We start from the raw sequence: 7,274 nt of genomic DNA, 5'->3' as shown, positions 1-7,274 counted from the left end.
TGGTTACCCCCATGCTGTTCTCATGGTAGTGAGTTCTCATGTGATCTGATGGTTTTATAAGAGGCTTTTCTCACTTTGATTGGCACTTCTCCTTCTTGCTGCCATATGAAGAAGGATGTGTTTGCTTCCCCTTCTGCCATGATTGTTTAAGTTTCCTGAGGCCTCCCCAGCCATGCTGAACTGTCAGTCAATTAAACCTCTTTCCTTTATAAATTACCTAGTCTCAGGTAGGCCTCTATTAGCAGCATAAGACAGGACTAATACAATTGGTAACAAGAAGCAAAATTACTAGAAAACTTTGTGTCAGCCATTTCCATAAGTAAGATTTACAAGATAGTACCAGCTAAAGTAGGGACTAGAAGAGATTAGTCAAATCAAGCACCTACTAATTAATTCAAGGGCCAAATATCCTTATTATTCTGATTTACCAACCATCCAGATAAGGCATATTCAAAGAACTTCATAAATTGTGACAGTTGTTTACAATCAGATTGGACACTTGGACATGCCCAAGGTAAGGATGGAGGCTCTGGCCTGAGAAAGAATGGTGACATACCTCTTAGTACAGAATTATTTTTATGGATTTTCACTTCCTGAAAGAGTACATGGCCTTAGGCAATGCACTTTGATACATGTGGTAAAAATAACTATTGTAATTTTTTTTTTAATTTCTTGGACTAGGTGGTTCTTCCACTGAAAAGAGATGAGAAATTTTAAAAAATAGTGGTTTGAATTCAAAATGGGTTAGCATTTATAAAAATGAGATTTGCCTTTCTTCTAACATTATTATATTAGTAGCATGGTCATCTAGGTGCCTTGGAATAGTGGTAAACTCTACAGATACAAATATACATATAAATAAATAAATATTTATATAAATATATACTACAGATTATCATAGAATATTTTCTTAAAATCTGAGTATTTTCAATCAGTCTTGGCATTTGGTACTATAATAGTCTCTGAAAGATCTCTAAGCTTTAATAGTTCACTTACTTTGGCTGAGTGAACTTTTGAAATTAACTTTGAAATTTTGAAAACACCAATATGATCCTGTCCCTCATACCAACTACCTATGCTTTAAAAACATAACTGACTCTCCATTATTAAAACAGAATGTTTTTTTTTTTTGAGATATGGAATCTCGCCCTGTCGCCCAGGCTGGAGTGCAGTGGCACCATCTCGGCTCACTGCAAGCTCCGCCTCCCGGGTTCACGCCATTCTCTCACCTCAGCCTCCAGAGTAGCTGGGATTACAGGTGCCTGCCACCACGCCCGGCTAATTTTTTGTATTTTTAGTAGAGACGGGGTTTCACCATGTTAGCCAGGATGGTCTCAATCTCCCGACCTCGTGATCCGCCCGCCTCGGCCTCCCAAAGTGCTGGGATTACAGGCGTGGGCCACCGTGCCTGGCCCTAAAACAGAAATTCTTAACTTTATGTGAGGTTGCAGATTTACTCACACAACATTCAGATGTGTAAAAAATAAAATAAAATAAAAATATAAAAAACCTCCTTTATTTTTTATTTACTGTTCTGGTCTTCAAAGACCTCATCAGTAAAAGACCTCATCAGTAAAAGACCTCATTTACTTAAAAGACCATAAAAGACCTCATTCTGAAAAGTATCAGAGGAAAAAGAATCTGGTAAGTCAAAAGATGGAGAAATTTTGGTGCATGCCCCTTTAAACAGTCTCTAAGTAACTTAGGCTATTTAAATGAGCCAGGAAAATCCAAAATCAGAGTTCTGTCCCCTCTCTTAACCTTCCTCCTAGGTGACAATGAAGTTTATGAGAAAAGTAAAGATAACACAAGATCTCATGCTGCTGGAGGATGAAGAAATAAGACTGTTTGAAACCCCCCAGAGTTCTGTGGGTCCTGGCTGGCCTATGCATGAAGTGGTTGTTCTGGGACCCTCCCAGTAGTGATGATAAAGTGCTACTCTTCTGAAGGGATGGGTTGCCCCTCCACACCTGTGGGCGTTTCTCATTAGGTGGAATGAGAGACTTGGAAAATAAACAGACGCAGAGGCAAAGTATAGAGAAAGAAAAATGGGCCCAGGGGACCAGCATTCAGCATAGGGAGGACCCACGCTGACACCGGCCTCTGAGTTCCCTTAGTATTTATTGATCATTATCGGGCATTTCCCGGAGAGGGGGATGTGGCAGGACAATAGGATAATAGTGGAGAGAAGATCAGCAGGTAAACACGTGAACAAATGTCTCTGCATCATAAACAAGGTAAAGAAAAAAGTGCTGTGCTTTTGATGTGCATATACATAAACATCTCAATGCCTTAAAGAGCAGTATTGCTGCCAGCATGTCCCACCTCCAGCCCTAAGGCGGTTTTCCCCTATCTCAGCAGATGGAATATACAATTGGACTTTACACCGAGACATTCCATTGCCCAGGGATGAGTAGGAGACAGAAGCCTTCCTCTTATCTCAACTGCAAAGAGGCGTTCCTTCCTCTTTTACTAACCCTCCTCAGCACAGACCCTTTACTGGTGTCAGGCTGGGGGACAGTCAGGTGTTTCCCTTCCCACGAGGCCATATTTCAGACTATCACATGGGGAGAAACCTTGGACAATACCTGGCTTTCCTCAGCAGAGGTCCCTGGGGCCTTCCGCAGTGTTTTGTGTCTCTGGGTACTTGAGATTAGGAAGTGGTGATGACTCTTAACAAGCATGCTGCCTTCAAGCATTTGTTTAACAAAGAACATCCTGCACAGCCCTTAATCCATTTAACCCTGAGTGGACACAGCACATGTCTCAGGGAGAACAGGGTTGGGGGTAGGGTTACAGATTAACAGCATCTCAAGGCAGAAGAATTTTTCTTAGTACAGAACAAAATGGAGTCTCTTATGTCTACTTCTTTCTACACAGACACAGTAATAATCTGATCTCTCTTTCTTTTCCCCACACTCTTCCCATCACCCTTCCTTTCTGCTAGCCTTGACCACACCAAATCCCCAGGTACCATGCCCTCTTTGCACCATGCTAGGCTCTCCAGGTCTCCCAGTTCACCTTGTACCCTCAATATCAAGATAGCAGGCTGAGCATGGTGGCTCACGCCTGTAATCCCAGCACTTTGGGAGGCCAAGGCGGGTGGATCACTTTAGGTCAGGAGTTCAAGACCAACCTGGACAACATGGTAAAACCCCATCTCTACTAAAAATACAAAAATTACCAGGCATGGTGGCGGGCACCCATAGTCCCAGCTACTCGGGAGGCTTAGGCAAGAGAATTGCTTGAACCTGGGAGGCGGAGGTTGCAATGAACTGAGATTGCACCACTGCACTCCAGCCTGGGTGACAGAATCAGACTGTGTCTCAAATAATAATAATAATAATAATAATAATAACATAAGGATGCTTCTGTGTCTCTTCTATGTCACATCCCCCCTCCAAGTAAACAGGTGCCTTATGCTAGCATCTACACATTGTGTACATGAAAAGGCTAAGAGAAAAAGATACATTAATATTTTTCAAACTGGAAAATCTGCTTGCTGCCAGTCTACTCCTCTGGTCTCATCTGGCAACATGTAATTCTAGCCACACAGGTGTTTTATCAGTCTTTCAAACTTCTACTTCCTGCCATGATGGAATAACAGGGACTTAATTTACCCTTCCATGTAAAACAACCATAAAAATGGACAAGACATAAAACAATGGCTTGTAGATACTGGTAGCACAGGACTGCAATTCCTGAGACAAGGAAAGCAAACGATGTGAGCCCTGCAGTTGGATCAGCTCACTGCCTAAAGAGTTTGCAGGCTGCAGTGCAGGGGGGGTGCAATGGTTTGAATGTGTACTCTCTAAAATTTAGGTGTTAAAACTTACTGGCCAATGTGAGAGTATTAAAAGGTGGAGCTTTTAACATGCAATTAGGCCATGAGAGCTCCTCCCTTGTGAATGGGATTATGGCCCTTATAAAAGATGCTTCACACTTGCCCCTCCACCTTCTACCATACATGTGAGAAGACAGTTTTCCTCCCCTCCAGAGAATGCAGCAACAAAGAACTATCTTGGAAGCAGAGAGCAACCCTCACCAGACAACCAAACCTGCTAGTGCCTTGATCTTGGATTTTTCAGCTTCCAGAACTGTGAGAAAATTAATTTTTTCTTTATAAATTACCCAGTCTCTTGTATTTTGTTATAGCAGCACAAAATAGAAAAAGATGAACCTAGAAGTCCATTGACTTCCCTGAGTTGAGGAGATGGAGCTGAGAGTTCAAGGAGGCCCAGGAACCAAGAGTTCACAAGGCTGTCAAAGCTGTCAGAATCAAAATGGAGTTACTTGTGTCATGCCCTGACAAAATGGACCTGAGGAAGGCCATGAAGGGAGGGCTCTCATGCATGTTTGCCTGATAACAAAAACTATCAAAACAGACTGCAAAAACCACAACCTTGCACAAAGGTCACCACAATCTTGTCCAGTAAATGCTTCTGCAAGGGCGCCTGCCCAGCAACTTGCTGTTTAACCTTGGACTGATTTGCCCTTGTTATTGATCTTTGTAGCCAAGGATGATTGATTTAAAAACAAAAAAACAAATAAGAAAACCTAGGTAATCCTCCTCATTTGCCTTTAAAAACTCCCCATTGCCTCAACCTCTTTGAATATGTGCATAATTTACATGTTATGCATATTCCCATTGCAATGCTACTCCTGAATAAATACTAGTTTCTTTTATAGAGTCTCCCTGTCTGTTTGTTATTTAGTTGGACAGGGCAGACTACCGCAGAGGAGAGAACTACAGAGAAAGAAAACCCAGAGATCTGCAGAGGGTCCCCCTTGAGTATTCAGCCAAATATTGATCAGGATATGCATGTGAGCAAATTATCCAAAGCTGGAAAAAGAAACACCCAAGGAGCAGGGGAAACAACCCTTAAGGCTCACCCAGAGCTAAGAATAGCTTATGTGCCCACCGGTGAGATTGGAAACTGAAGGGTGGCCTGCCCCTCCACACCTGTGGGCTTCTCTCATCAGGTGGAACCAGAGACTTGAGAAAAGAAAGAGACACAGAGACAAAGTACAGAGAAAGAAAAGTCGGCCCAGGGGCGCTCAGCATGCGGAGGACCCCTGCCGGCACCAGTCTCTGAGTTCCCTCAGTATGTATTGATCATTATCGGGTGTTTCTCGGACAGGCGGATGTGGCAGGACAATAGGGTAACAGTGGAGAGAGGGTCAGCAGGAAAACATATGAACAAATGTCTCTGCATCATAAACAAGGTAAAGAAAAAGTGCTGTACTTTTGATCTGCATATACATAAACATCTCAATGCCTTAAAGAGCAGTATTGCCTCCAACATGTCTCACCCCCAGCCCTAAGGCAGTTTTCTCCTATCTCAGTAGATGGAACATGCAATCGGGTTTTACACCAAGACATTCCATTGCCCAGGGATGAGCAGGAGACAGATGCCTTCCTCCTATCTCAACTGCAAAGAGGCCTTTCTCTTTTACTAATCCTCCACAGCACAGACCCTTTACTGCGGGCTTGGGGATGGTCAGGTCTTTCCCTTCCCACCAGGCCATATTTCAGATTATCACATGGGGAGAAACCTTGGACAATATCTGGCTTTCCTAGTGTCCCTGGGTACTTGAGATTAGGGAGTGGTGATGAATTTTAACAAGCATACTGCCTTCAAGCATTTGTTTAACAAAGCACATCCTGCATAGCCCTAAATCCATTAAACCTTGAGTCGACACAGAACATGTTTCTGCAAGCACAGGGTTGGGGGTAGGGTTACAGATTAACAGCATCACAAGACAGAATACTTTTTCTTAGTACAGAACAAAATGGAGTCTCTTATGTCTACTTCTTTCTACATAGACACAGTAACACTCTGATCTCTCTTTCTTTTCCCCACAGGAAACCCTCTTAATTCAAGGGGCATTGGATAGAATACTAAAAACATTACTACTTTACTAAAAGGGCAAAATTGTCTACTAAATGCTGCTCTGGTCCCATTTAACAAATCTTAAGAACAAAAAACAGAAGCAAACTGTTTCTAAGTAATTTAACAGCATCCTAGGACAAAATTCAAGAATATGCATAGAAATACAAAAATATTCAACTCCCAAAAAGGTAAAGTTCACATTTTCTAGCATATAATTAAAACTTACCATAGTTACAAAGAAGCAGGAATATATAGCCCATAATAAAGATAAAAATCAATCAATAAAAACAGACTTAGAAATAACACAGATTTAGTAGACAAGAACATCAAATCAGTTAGTATAAATACATGCCATATATTCAAGAAGCTTTGAGCATGCAAAGACATGGGGGATAATGGAAAAGGACTCAAATCAAACTTCTAGAGCTTAAAAATGCAATGTCTGCATATCATCTCAACATAAGTCCTTAACACATACTGTTGTCTTTGCCTGGAACACTCTTCCTCTCCCACCTCATTTGCTGTAAGTAAACCTTCAGATTTCATCTCTATCATCACTCTCTCAAGGAAAGTTTGCCTGGTCTGCAAGTAATATATCACATCCCTTGGCTAAATGATGTTATGGCTCCAAATACCATTCACTTACTGTCCTTATCACAAATATAATTTTACATTATTTGTGTAATCTCTGTCTCCATCACTATTCCAAGCACCATGGTGACACAACTCACGTACAGTTTTCTTCACTATTGTCTAGTGCCTTGTGTAGTGCTTGTAAATCCAAAATTGCAGACAGTTTAAAATTTGTCAGCTCAACTCTATGAGTCTTGATATTTCAAACTAGGAACATCTGTACATATAAAAACATAAATGTAGTCAGCCTTTTGGATGCAGAGAACTAACAGGTTTCCCCTCTCAATAGCTCCTTTAGTGAAGAAAACACAAAGCTTTTGCATTTCTTTAGCTGCAGCACCCAAGGGATATATAGAACTATACCTTTGGTTCTGAAGCAGATAGCCCTAATCTTTAATCCTATTTAAACCTATATTTAAATTTAAATTTAAATTTAATCTTTTAAATTGTGGGGAAGGATTAATGGTATTAAATGTCTTTTATGTTCCTATATTAATGATTTGCACTTGGAGTTTTCTGAAATATTAGAAACATTTGCTACAATTAACTAAGCTGGAGATAAATGCAAGTGTTACAGAATGCCAAAAGAGAAAATTCTATTTAATAGTTAAAAGGAAATTACTTCCAGCTGGTATGGCTGGAACAAAACTATTAAAAAAAAAATTTTTTTTTAAAAATATATCAGTGGGATACTTTCAAGTAGTAGATCCTCTCTTCCTCCTTTGATTTTAATTGGGACCTCAGATG

The sequence above is a fragment of the Pan troglodytes genome, chromosome 3 (genome assembly GCF_028858775.2).
Source record: "Pan troglodytes isolate AG18354 chromosome 3, NHGRI_mPanTro3-v2.0_pri, whole genome shotgun sequence".
NCBI lineage: Eukaryota > Metazoa > Chordata > Mammalia > Primates > Hominidae > Pan > Pan troglodytes.
This window is presented reverse-complemented; position numbering follows the sequence as displayed.